Here is a 14,566-nt window from a genome sequence, read left to right on the forward strand (position 1 = left end):
GAAATTTTACCAATTTATAAGTCTATGGACAAAAATTGGACATGGATGGAATTTTTGGAAAGTTTAGTAGTAAGGGCATTTTGGTCATTTAAGGGTAAAATGAATTAAAATACAAAATTAAAAGCCAATTTTGCTCATCTTCAACCCATGGCCGAATATAGAAAGGAGAAACCATGGCTACGGTTTTTCAAGCTTCCAAGCTCGATTGTAAGTCCATTCTAGCCTCGTTTTTAATGATTTTTACGTTTTTGGAGTCCCAGTAGCTCGATTAAGCTTATGCTAGCAATAATTCAACCTAGGGTTCATATTTGGAAAAATACCCATAGGTGAAATTTGTGTATCTTGGTGTTTTATGATAGAATATGAGGTTTTAAATTATGTTAGACAACTTGTACTACTCAGTTTTAAGTGAAAACGAGCAAAAGGGCTTAATCGGTAAAAATACCTAATAGTCATAAGTACATGTTAGAGTGAGAATTTGATGTTTCCATAGAAGGGAAAAATGATCATAATGTCATAAAACATGAGAAAATAGGCTGAAGTTTAATTTACGAGCTTTGGGGAAAAAGTGTAAATATGCAAAAGTTTAGGGGCAAAACTGTAATTTTGCCAAAATATGATTTTGGGTCAATTTGAATAATGTGAGTCCTAATTAGACTATATTTTAAATGATAGAGCAAGGAAAACTGAAATTCGGGCTAAAATGGAAAATTACCAAGTTGTTGGACGAAATGGTAAAAATAGCCATTTTCGTATACGAGGTAAGTTCATATGTAAATGTTGGTAACATAGTTATTATTTTAAATGTTTTTATGTTATTTAAATGATATGATAATTATTATGAAATATTATACTCGTGATAATTGTTTGATAATATGTCAAATTGTGTGATATACTTGGAAAATGTGAAATACTACCGAGTATCGGTATCGGCATTCCGTAGAAGATGGTTGAGACACATGATTGGGAAAAAGGTCCCGCTGAACCTTAGGAACGGATTAGGATACAAGTGACATGTCACTAGGATATTTGGGCATCCGAACTCGTTGAGTTGAGTCCGAGTTCACTTATGGATGCGAATGTCTGAACTCGTTGAGTTCAGTCCGAGTTCGAGAGATGTAACTACGCATCCGAGCTCGTTGAGTTGAGTCCGAGTTCACTTATGGATGCGAATGTCTGAACTCGTTGAGTTGAGTCCGAGTTCAAGAGATGTAACTAGGCATCCGAGCTCGTTGAGTTGAGTCCGAGTTCATTTGTGGATGCGAACGCCCGGCCTCGTTGAGTTGAGTCCGAGTTCGCTTATGGGTGGGTTACATGGTAGCTTGGCTACATATGTGGCACTTATGTGCAAACTTTCCATGTATCCGAATTATATTCCAATGTGTTCAACGGGTAAAGTTCTACTCAAATGGAGGAATACTAGAGATGAAAATGACGTATTGGTGAGTTTTGTGAAATGGATACTTTGAACAGGTATGTACTTAACCCTCGGGTTGAAAAATTGATATAATAATAATATGGTAAGATGATAAATGAAAATGTGATATGAATGTCTCGGTGATCATTATGCAAATGATGTTTTATGTTTGCGTATATAGTTGTGTTACTTGCTATTTGCATGTGAGCTTACTAAGCATTTATGCTTACTCCCTCCTTTTCATTCCTTGTAGTGTTGACAAGCCAGCTCGGAAATCAAGAACGGTCAGAGGTACACTCACACTATCCGTATACCATCTTGGCATAATGGCTTGTATATTTTGAGTATGGCATGTATAGCATTATAATCATTTTGTATATATGGTCTTATGATATGGTTATTGAGTGGTATGGAAAAGCTTGGTAATGATTAGCCATTGGAATGGCTAATCATGATCATATTTGGTGTTATGTATGTGACAGCCCAAAATTAACCCTAGTCGGGAAGTGGTTTCGGGACCGCTAAACCGAGTCACCGAAAGGTTTGAATGTGATGTTTATTGTCTAGAATATGTAATCATGAATGTGTGAAAATTTCAAGCTTCGATTTAGTCGATTGCATGTGAATTTTAGTCAATAGGACTTATATGAGAAAATTTTAAAATGTGATAGGTCAATGCATGAGGACCTATTAGTGCATGTGGAAGAAAAAGGGGACTTGCATGTCAAATTCCCCCTCCCTAATATGTAGTGGCCGGCCATGCTATGGGTGGAAACATGTCACCAACATGTTGTGTTAGTGATGTATGGTAAGGAAAATAAAATAATAAGCATGATAATTAAATAATGAAAGGAAGGGTGATGGAAAAAAAAATAACATGGTCTCACCCCCTTGTTGCCGTGAATTGAAGAAAGAAAAAAAAGTGTTCATTCTTGAACATCCTTGGCTGAATAGAGGAAAGAAAGGAAGGGGAAAAAGCTTGAGAAAATCGGCCATGGTGGTTTGCTAGACTAAGGTATGTTTGATATTATTCTTTGAGATTCATGTATATTTTAAGTTGTAAGTGAAAATCTACCTAGCCATGGTTCAAATTTTGTTAATTGATGGAGATGATATTCGGCCATGAATGTTACATTCTTGGTTGGTATTTTGATGTCTTTGGTGATGAGGTATGAAGATGGTTGATTTTGAGTGTTTAATAAAAAGGATGCATGAATTATTGTTAAATAATGGTCGAATGTAGCATGATTAAAGATGTGAATAAATTGAAGTTAAGGAGGTTGTCAATGAAAAATATGAGTTGGATGAGGCTTAAAGAATAAAAATCTAGGTGACTAGAGGTCAAGGACATTCGGTCATACGCTTGTATGCTAGCAAAATCGGCCAAGTGATTATGTGGTGGAAATTAAGTGTTAAATGGAATGAAAATGATATTATATGGGGGTATGTATATTCGGCCATATGAGTAAATATATAGATGATGTTAAATTTGATTATGTATAATGGGCATTAAGATGTGGAACTTAAGAAATTAGAAGTAAATGAACTTGATAGTATTTAAGAGATAGAGGTGATAGATTAATGTTGCACATTCGGCTATGGTTAGGCATGTTGATGATCTTATCTTGATTTAGATAATTAGGCATAAAAGGGTGGCAAAGGGGATGAAATTGTCGAATGATTAGTTGGGTAACAAAAGAAGCATTCGGCCATCCCTTGAGAGCTTGTGTGATGTTGGGTTTAAAATTAGCAAAGGTAACTTACCTAATGCATGTGCATGGGTGATTAGATTTTGATGATATGGTAGTTGCATGAGGTTATTAGCTGAATATACTAACATACATATACATGTGAAATTGGATTGTAAATATTTGGCAAGGTGGTTAAACTAGTTAAATTATTGATTAAGCTCAAGGAGTTAAAGGAGGTGAATCGAGCAAAGGCAAAGAAAAGGTCATCGAGTAGCCGAGTTGGAACCGTCTTACCCAACACGAGGTAAGTCATTAAGCATGTAGTTGGTATTATTTCAAATGGTCATAATGTTTATGTATTGATGCTGAATGGAATGAATAAATATACATATATATATATGCATGTACGTATGTGATGATGAAATTGTTGAATGAAAAGAAAAGAGGTAAGATGTACTGAGTTGTTGATCTCGGCACTAAACGTGCGGGTATAACCATTTATGACCATGAGATTGGCGCTAAGTGCGCGGGATTGAATTGTACAGCACTAAGTGTGCGATTTGACTATGTTGCACTAAGTGTGCGAAATGAATATGATGCACTAAGTGTGCGAATTGACCATGCGACACTAAGTGTGCGAGTTTGACTATGTAGCACTAAGTGTGCGATTTGATTACGTAGCACTAAGTGTGCGAGTTGATTATATAGCACTGAGTGTGCGGACTCAATATGCATTCGTGAATCATTATGGACACTATGTGTGCGACACTATTGAGTCGATCGCGGACAGCGGATTGGGTAAGTGTCTTGAGTACATGGCTAATAGGTGCTATGCTTATACTTGGTGTTGAGCTCGGTAAGTTTGAACCTATGTGACAAATATACTTGAAGTCACGTACATAAAATTTATCGTAGGATGGGTGAAAGGCCGTTTAGTCGTTTGATTGTAACGAAAATAAATTGATTTATGAAAATGCCTCAATGTCCTATTGATGAGTATATGGAATGTGAATGCATGAATTGATATGAAACTGAATCGATAGGTTGGAGGAACTATGGTATGGTTCGGTATGGATGGAGTAAATTGTCTCGTTCCATTTTGTTTCCTCTTGTGATAATGTTATTGATGGATGGTAGTGCATTGCTTATGACTTACTGAGTTATAAACTCACTCGGTGTTTCCTTGTCACCCATTATAGGTTGCTTGGACTCATCTATTTTTGCGGGGTAAGGCCGTCATCGAAGTCATCACACCGGATAGCAAGTTTTGGTACTTTCTTCTTAGTTGGCTTAGAAGAACATTTTGGCATGTCTAAGCTATTACGTTGTGTTTGAACTTTGGCATGTAAACTTTAAGCCATGCGAAAATGGCACGAATGTTCGATTGAGTTGGATCAAGGGTAGGCATGAAATGGACCTAGTTACTTTCGTAACAGATGCTGGCAGCAGCAGTGTCATGAGATTGAAAAATCACTAAAAATAGTAGGAATGGAATTAATTGATGAATAAATTATGTAATCGAAGCTCGATGAGTCTGTTTTCATGAGGAAGTAATGAAAAGATCATATGGGCAGTATATTAAGAGATAATCAGATTTTTGTGGGACAGGGCCAGAACGGTTTCTGGATTCCCTGCTCCGAATTTGGAAATTCATTATAAATTAACCAGAGATAATTAGGGGTCGTACCATATATGTACAGATTCCTCTCTGAGTCTAGTTTTCAAAGAAACAAACAGCATCAGTATTGAAGCCCCGTGCAGGGAGATATCCAAGTCGTAATGGGCAAAGGTCAGTGTAGTCGACCCCTGCAATATGGGAGACTTTGACTAATAAACTGTACTAATTGGCCCGACCAAAAATTCTAGAAAAAAATACATAGATGGGCACATGAGTCTAGTTTCTGGGAAAAATCACAAAATTGATTTTCGAGTTACGAAACTCAAGATATGATTTTTAAAACGACTAGTACACAGATTGGGCAGTGTCTGGAAAATAAATTTTATAAGGGGTTAAAGTCAGTTAACACCTCGTGTTCGACTCCGGTGTCGGTTTCGGGTTCGGGGTGTTACATTTGATTGGTATCAGAGCTATGGTTTAGTCGGTTCTAGGACTACCATAGCGCGTATGAGTCTAGCTATACATGCCGAATGTTAATGTTTGAATGTGTGATGACTTCCGACGGTTGAAATGTTTTTGTTTTGATTAGTAAATGGAACCCGGTGAAGAAAGAACTCTAGCGGATGACGTTGAGAGCGTAGCAGCTACTCCTGCACAAGGGACGCCGCCTGTTGAACCTCAGTCATCTGCGAATAATCAAGGTGAGGGGGCTAAACAAGCCTTCTTTACAATGATGAATGAGTGGGTCGCGCAATATGCCCGAACCAACCCGGCTGTCCAACAATTCCCAAATTTGAATAATCCACCCCAAGAGCCTGTAATGCCATCAGTCGCTGATCCTGTGAGGCTGAGTAAGCCACCTGTAGACTTGATTAGGAAGCGTGGGGCCGAGGAGTTCAAGGCCATAGTAACTGATGATGCCGAAAGGGCCGAGTTCTGGCTTGATAACACCATTCGGGTGTTCGATGAATTGTCATGCACACCCGACGAATGTCTAAAATGTGCTGTATCTTTGTTGCGAGACTCAGCCTACTATTGGTGGAGGACCTTGATTTCCATAGTCTCGAACGAGCGAGTAACTTGGGACTTCTTTCAAACGGAATTCCGAAAGAAATTTATTAGCCAACGGTTCATTGATCAGAAGCGTAAGGAGTTCTTGGAACTCAAGCAAGGCCGTATGACTGTATCTGAATACGAACATGAATTCGTAAGACTCAGTAGGTATGCCCGGGAGTGTGTAGCTGATGAGGTTGCTATGTGCAAAAGATTCGAGGAAGGATTGACTGAAGATTTAAAGCTACTAATGGGTATTTTGGAAATAAAAGAATTCGTAACACTAGTCGAACGAGCCTGCAAGGCGGAAGAACTTGGAAAGGAGAAGAGGAAGGCTGAATTTGAAGCTAGAGATTATCGTAAAAGATCGATGGGTAAAGCTCCGTTCTCAGCTGTAAAGAAGTTCAGGGAAGACATTAATAAGTCGAGGGCGACTGCGGGAATTTCCATCAGGGCAAGACCATCGATGGGCTCCCGAGCTACTTCGGTAGCTAGTGTGGGCAATAATCGTCACGAGAAACCTGAATGTCCCCAATGTGGAAGACGACACCTAGGTGAATGTTGGGGCAAGTCTACTAGCAGGGCCTGTTACGGATGCGGTTGTGAATTGCAAAAGCAAGACTATCGATTTGAGGTGCGCAAATAACGAAATAATCCGAGTTGAGTCTGCGGACTTAAGGGGGTTGCCAGCTGTAATATCAGCAATGTTGGCCCAGAAATATGTAAGGAAAGGGTGCGAAGCGTACCTTGCGTATGTACTTGATGACAAGGAGTTAGAAAAGAAACCCGAATCGGTGCCGGTGGTTTGTGAATACCCGGATGTTTTTCCTGAAGAGTTACCGGGTTTGCCACCTGTTCGGGAGGTAGAGTTTGGTATTGAGCTTGTACCTGGAACTACGCCAATTTCGATCGCTCCGTATCGTATGGCACTAACCGAGTTAAAAGAGTTGAAAGCTCAGTTGCAAGAATTAACGGATAGAGGTTTCGCTCGACCGAGTTTCTCACCTTGGGGTGCACCAGTATTGTTCGTGAAAAAGAAGGACGGAACCATGAGGTTGTGCATTGACTATCGTCAACTGAATAAAGTGACGATAAAGAATAAGTATCCGTTACCGCGTATTGATGATCTGTTCGATCAATTAAAGGGAGCATCGGTGTTTTCAAAGATAGATTTGAGATCGGGTTATTATCAGTTGCGGATTCGAGATTCGGACGTACCCAAAACTGCTTTCAGAACGAGGTACGGTCACTACGAGTTCTTAGTGATGCCGTTCGGGCTCACTAATGCCCCTGCGGTGTTTATGGATTTGATGGATCGGATCTTCAGGCCGTATTTGGATCGGTTCGTAGTTGTGTTTATTGATGACATCTTGGTCTATTCAAGAGATGAGACCGAACATGCTGAGCATCTGAGGCAAGTGTTGCAAATTTTGCGGGATAAGCAGTTATATGCTAAGTTCAGTAAGTGTGAGTTCTGGTTAAGAGAGGTTAGCTTCTTAGGTCATGTGGTATCCGCATCGGGTATTCGAGTTGACCCGAGCAAAATTTCAGCCATACTTAACTGGAAGCCTCCGAGAAATATTACCGAAGTCCAGAGCTTTCTAGGGCTCGCCGGTTATTACCGACGATTTGTCAAAGGTTTCTCGATGATAGCCACACCAATGACGAAGCTACTTCAAAAGGATGTTAAGTTCGAATGGACGGAGAAATGTCAGAAAAGCTTCGATCAACTGAAAACTCATTTGACTGAAGCTCCAATTTTGGTGCAACCCGAATCGGGTAAAGAGTTTGTCATTTATAGTGACGCATCCCTACTTGGGTTGGGTTGCGTATTGATGCAAGAAGGTCGAGTTGTGGCCTATGCGTCGAGACAATTGAAGCCACACGAGAGAAATTATCCGACCCATGATCTCGAACTAGCCGCCATTGTGTTTGCATTGAAAATATGGCGACATTATTTGTTTGGTGAGAAGTGCCATGTGTTTTCAGATCACAAAAGTCTCAAATATTTGATGACTCAACGAGACTTGAATCTGCGACAAAGACGTTGGCTTGAGTTGTTGAAAGATTACGAGCTTGTCATTGATTACCACCCGGGAAAGGCTAATGTGGTTGCGGACGCCTTAAGCCGGAAATCACTGTTTGCTTTGCGAGCGATGAATGTACACTTGTCTGTTCTACCTGACAATGTGTTAGTAGCTGAATTAAAAGCCAAACCATTATTGACTCATCAAATTCGTGAAGCTCAGAAAGTCGATGAGGAATTGGTTGCAAAACGAGCTGAGTGTGTTCCGAACAAGGAATCGGAGTTTCAGATTGATGATGATGGTTGTTTGAGGTTTAGAAGTCGTTTGTGTGTTCCAAGGAATTCGGAACTCATTCCGATGATTCTGAACGAAGCCCATTGTAGCCGAATGTCAATTCACCCGGGGAGCACAAAAATGTACAACGACTTGAAACGTCGGTTTTGGTGGCGTGGTATGAAACGAGACATCTCCGACTTTGTTTCGAGATGTTTAATATGTCAACAAGTGAAAGCGGAACATCAAGTGCCTTCAGGGTTACTTCAGCCGATCATGATACCCGAGTGGAAATGGGACCGAGTCACAATGGACTTTGTGTCCGGACTGCCATTGTCCGCAAGTAAGAAGGATGCGATTTGGGTTGTTGTTGATAGGCTGACTAAGTCGGCTCACTTTATCCCCGTGCGTACGGATTTTTCATTGGATAAACTAGCCGAATTGTATGTTTCTCAGATTGTGAGATTACATGGAGTACCTATTTCTATCGTGTCGGATAGAGATCCGAGATTCACCTCGCGATTTTGGAAGAAATTGCAAGAAGCTTTGGGTACCAAGCTGCATTTTAGCACCGCTTTTCACCCCCAAACCGATGGTCAATCCGAGCGGATAATTCAGATACTTGAGGATATGTTGAGATGTTGCATCCTCGAGTTCAGTAGTTCATGGGAACGGTATTTACCTTTGATTGAATTCGCTTACAACAATAGTTTTCAATCAAGTATTAAGATGGCACCGTATGAGGCTTTGTACGGTCGTAAATGCCGTACGCCATTGTTTTGGACCGAGCTTGGTGAAAGTAAAATTTTCGGAGTTGATTTGATTAAAGATGCCGAACAAAAAGTAAAGGTAATCCGCGAAAGTCTGAAGGTAGCCACAGATCGTCAAAAATCGTATGCGGATTTAAAACGAAAGGACATTGAATATCAGGCGGGAGATAAAGTGTTTCTTAAAGTGTCACCTTGGAAGAAGGTACTCAGATTTGGCTGTAAAGGCAAGTTGAGCCCGAGATTCATTGGGCCGTACGAAATTTCCGAACGAGTGGGGCCGGTTGCATATAGATTGATTTTGCCCCCTGAACTTGAAAGGATGCACGATGTCTTCCATGTTTCAATGCTTCGACGTTATAGATCCGATCCGTCACATGTGATTAATCCCTCAGAAGTTGAAATTCAATCTGACTTGAGCTATGAAGAAGAACCGATTCGTATCCTAGCTCGTGAAGTGAAAGAGTTGCGAAATAAAAGGGTTCCGTTGGTTAAGGTGTTGTGGCTCAAACACGGGATCGAGGAAGCAACCTGGGAACCCGAGAGCTCGATGAAAGAACGATATCCAAACCTATTTACCGGTAAGATTTTCGAGGACGAAAATTTCTTAAGTGAGGGAGAGTTGTGACAGCCCAAAATTAACCCTAGTCGGGAAGTGGTTTCGGGACCGCTAAACCGAGTCACCGAAAGGTTTGAATGTGATGTTTATTGTCTAGAATATGTAATCATGAATGTGTGAAAATTTCAAGCTTCGATTTAGTCGATTGCATGTGAATTTAGTCAATAGGACTTATATGAGAAAATTTTAAAATGTGATAGGTCAATGCATGAGGACCTATTAGTGCATGTGGAAGAAAAAGGGGACTTGCATGTCAAATTCCCCTCCCTAATATGTAGTGGCCGGCCATGCTATGGGTGGAAACATGTCACCAACATGTTGTGTTAGTGATGTATGGTAAGGAAAATAAAATAATAAGCATGATAATTAAATAATGAAAGGAAGGGTGATGGAAAAAAAAATAACATGGTCTCACCCCCTTGTTGCCGTGAATTGAAGAAAGAAAAAAAAAGTGTTCATTCTTGAACATCCTTGGCCGAATAGAGGAAAGAAAGGAAGGGGAAAAAGCTTGAGAAAATCGGCCATGGTGGTTTGCTAGACTAAGGTATGTTTGATATTATTCTTTGAGATTCATGTATATTTTAAGTTGTAAGTGAAAATCTACCTAGCCATGGTTCAAATTTTGTTAATTGATGGAGATGATATTCGGCCATGAATGTTACATTCTTGGTTGGTATTTTGATGTCTTTGGTGATGAGGTATGAAGATGGTTGATTTTGAGTGTTTAATAAAAAGGATGCATGAATTATTGTTAAATAATGGTCGAATGTAGCATGATTAAAGATGTGAATAAATTGAAGTTAAGGAGGTTGTCAATGAAAAATATGAGTTGGATGAGGCTTAAAGAATAAAAATCTAGGTGACTAGAGGTCAAGGACATTCGGTCATACGCTTGTATGCTAGCAAAATCGGCCAAGTGATTATGTGGTGGAAATTAAGTGTTAAATGGAATGAAAATGATATTATATGGGGGTATGTATATTCGGCCATATGAGTAAATATATAGATGATGTTAAATTTGATTATGTATAATGGGCATTAAGATGTGGAGCTTAAGAAATTAGAAGTAAATGAACTTGATAGTATTTAAGAGATAGAGGTGATAGATTAATGTTGCACATTCGGCTATGGTTAGGCATGTTGATGATCTTATCTTGATTTAGATAATTAGGCATAAAAGGGTGGCAAAGGGGATGAAATTGTCGAATGATTAGTTGGGTAACAAAAGAAGCATTCGGCCATCCCTTGAGAGCTTGTGTGATGTTGGGTTTAAAATTAGCAAAGGTAACTTACCTAATGCATGTGCATGGGTGATTAGATTTTGATGATATGGTAGTTGCATGAGGTTATTAGCCGAATATACTAACATACATATACATGTGAAATTGGATTGTAAATATTTGGCAAGGTGGTTAAACTAGTTAAATTATTGATTAAGCTCAAGGAGTTAAAGGAGGTGAATCGAGCAAAGGCAAAGAAAAGGTCATCGAGTAGCCGAGTTGGAACCGTCTTACCCAACACGAGATAAGTCATTAAGCATGTAGTTGGTATTATTTCAAATGGTCATAATGTTTATGTATTGATGCTGAATGGAATGAATAAATATACATATATATATATGCATGTATGTATGTGATGATGAAATTGTTGAATGAAAAGAAAAGAGGTAAGATGTACTGAGTTGTTGATCTCGGCACTAAACGTGCGGGTATAACCATTTATGACCATGAGATTGGTGCTAAGTGCGCGGGATTGAATTGTACAGCACTAAGTGTGCGATTTGACTATGTTGCACTAAGTGTGCGAAATGAATATGATGCACTAAGTGTGCGAATTGACCATGCGGCACTAAGTGTGCGAGTTTGACTATGTAGCACTAAGTGTGCGATTTGATTACGTAGCACTAAGTGTGCGAGTTGATTATATAGCACTGAGTGTGCGGACTCAATATGCATTCGTGAATCATTATGGACACTATGTGTGCGACACTATTGAGTCGATCGCGGACAGCGGATCGGGTAAGTGTCTTGAGTACATGGCTAATAGGTGCTATGCTTATACTTGGTGTTGAGCTCGGTAAGTTTGAACCTATGTGACAAATATACTTGAAGTCACGTACATAAAATTTATCGTAGGATGGGTGAAAGGCCGTTTAGTCGTTTGATTGTAACGAAAATAAATTGATTTATGAAAATGCCTCAATGTCCTATTGATGAGTATATGGAATGTGAATGCATGAATTGATATGAAACTGAATCGATAGGTTGGAGGAACTATGGTATGGTTCGGTATGGATGGAGTAAATTGTCTCGTTCCATTTTGTTTCCTCTTGTGATAATGTTATTGATGGATGGTAGTGCATTGCTTATGACTTACTGAGTTATAAACTCACTCGGTGTTTCCTTGTCACCCATTATAGGTTGCTTGGACTCATCTATTTTTGCGGGGTAAGGCCGTCATCGAAGTCATCACACCGGATAGCAAGTTTTGGTACTTTCTTCTTAGTTGGCTTAGAAGAACATTTTGGCATGTATAAGCTATTACGTTGTGTTTGAACTTTGGCATGTAAACTTTAAGCCATGCGAAAATGGCACGAATGTTCGATTGAGTTGGATCAAGGGTAGGCATGAAATGGACCTAGTTACTTTCGTAACAGATGCTGGCAGCAGCAGTGTCATGAGATTGAAAAATCACTAAAAATAGTAGGAGTGGAATTAATTGATGAATAAATTATGTAATCGAAGCTCGATGAGTCTGTTTTCATGAGGAAGTAATGAAAAGATCATATGGGCAGTATATTAAGAGATAATCAGATTTTTGTGGGACAGGGCCAGAACGGTTTCTGGATTCCCTGCTCCGACTTTGGAAATTCATTATAAATTAACCAGAGATAATTAGGGGTCGTACCATATATGTACAGATTCCTCTCTGAGTCTAGTTTTCAAAGAAACAAACGGCATCAGTATTGAAGCCCCGTGCAGGGAGATATCCAAGTCGTAATGGGCAAAGGTCAGTGTAGTCGACCCCTGCAATATGGGAGAATTTGACTAATAAACTGTACTAATTGGCCCGACCAAAAATTCTAGAAAAAAATACATAGATGGGAACATGAGTCTAGTTTCTGGGAAAAATCACGAAATTGATTTTCGAGTTACGAAACTCAAGATATGATTTTTAAAACGACTAGTACACAGATTGGGCAGTGTCTGGAAAATAAATTTTATAAGGGGTTAAAGTCAGTTAACACCTCGTGTTCGACTCCGGTGTCGGTTTCGGGTTCGGGGTGTTACAATGTATGCTAAATTGCTAGCTAATCCATGGAAACCATGAAATAGGTAAAATTTAACATAAAATAGATTCAGACAGCAACAGTGATGTGAGTTTGAAAAATCATTAAAAATAGTAGAGATACAATTAGATGATGAATAAAATATGGAATTGAATAATTATGAGTCTATTTTCATATGGATGGAACAAACCACGTATATGAATTATATTTTATGAGATATTTGAATTTTTGTGAAATAGGGCCAGAGTGATTTCTGGATCCCCTGTTCTGAATTTAAAAATTTATCATAAATTGTAAAAATATAATTAGAAGTCATTCTTTATATGTACAGATTCCTTATTGAGTATAGTTTTAATAGAAAGAAACTTCATAGTCATTGAAAATCTGTACAGAGAGATATCTGATTCGTAATACACAGAGGTCAGAGTAGCTGAACCCTGAAACAGGGGATACGTTAACTAATAAACTGTACTAATTTGCTAGACAAAAAATTCTAGAAAAAAATTATTAAATATATATATGAGTCTAGTTTTAGGGAAAATTTACAGAATTGAATTTTAGTTTTGGAACTCAAGATATGAATTTTTAAGCGACTGTGACGCAGATTGCTAGCTTGACTGAAAATTTTAAAAATAAATTGTTTGAGCTGTTTAAGTAATGAATTAAGTCTGTTAACACCTCGTGTTCGACTCCGACGACAGTCTCAAGTACGGGGCGTTACAGGGCGTGTGAGATGCCCGTGTGGCAAGGCTTAGGCCGTGTCATCTTCTCGATGTGGTCCGTTTTTTCCCTTTTTTGGCTTGTTTTTGGCTCCTTTTGACTCTTGGTGCTCTCCTGAGTACAAAACATGAAATTAAAGCATTAGGAGTATCGAATTCACCAATTCTAATGAGAAATTATCTATAAAATGCTTTAAACATGGGGTAAAAATATGTATAATTTACGGTTTATTAGTTGGTATTCTGAATGGCTTGTTCCACCTCCACTTGCTTCGCACTGCATTATTGGGTGAACTTGCGAAGAACTAAGAAAACCATCGATCTTTTTATTTAAGAGTTCTACCTGATTAGAGAGCATGGTGACCGAATCGACGTTATAAATGCCGACTGTTTTCATTGGCTTTGTCCTCATGACTTGTCACTGATAGTTATTCAGTGACATCTCCTCAATAAACACATAGGCATCTTCAGGTGTTTTATTATTGATGGTTCCGCCAGTAGCTGCATCAACCATTTATCGAGTCGAAGGAATCAGACCATTGTGGAATGTTTGTACTTGGAGCCAAAGTGGTAACCCATGGTGAGGGAACCTTCTCAAAAGGTCCTTGTATCTCTCCCATGCATCGTAGAGTGTTTCTAAATCCATCTGCACAAAAGAAGAGATATCATTACGTAATTTAGCCGTTTTACCCCGCAAAAAATATTTTAGTAAAAATTTTTCCGTCATTTGTCCCCAAGTAGTAATTGATCCTCGTGGTAACGAGTTCAACCACTGTTTAGTTTTGTTCCTTAATGAAAAAGGGAATAACCAAAGACGAATGGCATCATCAGAAACACCATTAATTTTAAATGTATCGCATAGTTCTAGGAAGTTGGCTAAATGAGCGTTGGGATCCTCATCCTGCAAACCATCAAACTGAACAAATTGCTGTATCATTTGAATAGTGTTAGGTTTTAATTCAAAAGTATTTGCAACTACAACAGGTCTAACTATGCTCGATTCAGTTACTGTTAAAGAAGGTTTAGCATAATCATACATAGTGCGTGGAGCAAGATTTTGATTACCGCAATTGCAGGAGGTAGCTGATTGCCT

At 39.0% G+C, this 14,566-nt stretch overlaps 1 non-coding gene across 1 annotated transcript; it reads left to right on the forward strand.

Moving 5' to 3' along the window:
* The first annotated feature begins 14,045 nt into the window (after positions 1–14,045).
* LOC121230936 (small nucleolar RNA R71) lies at positions 14,046–14,152 on the forward strand. Its single transcript, XR_005929008.1, has one exon. It is a non-coding gene; the product is annotated as a small nucleolar RNA R71 (small nucleolar RNA).
* The last annotated feature ends 414 nt before the right edge of the window (positions 14,153–14,566 follow it).

The sequence above is a fragment of the Gossypium hirsutum genome, chromosome A06 (assembly GCF_007990345.1).
Source record: "Gossypium hirsutum isolate 1008001.06 chromosome A06, Gossypium_hirsutum_v2.1, whole genome shotgun sequence".
In the NCBI taxonomy this organism is placed as follows: Eukaryota; Viridiplantae; Streptophyta; class Magnoliopsida; order Malvales; family Malvaceae; genus Gossypium; species Gossypium hirsutum.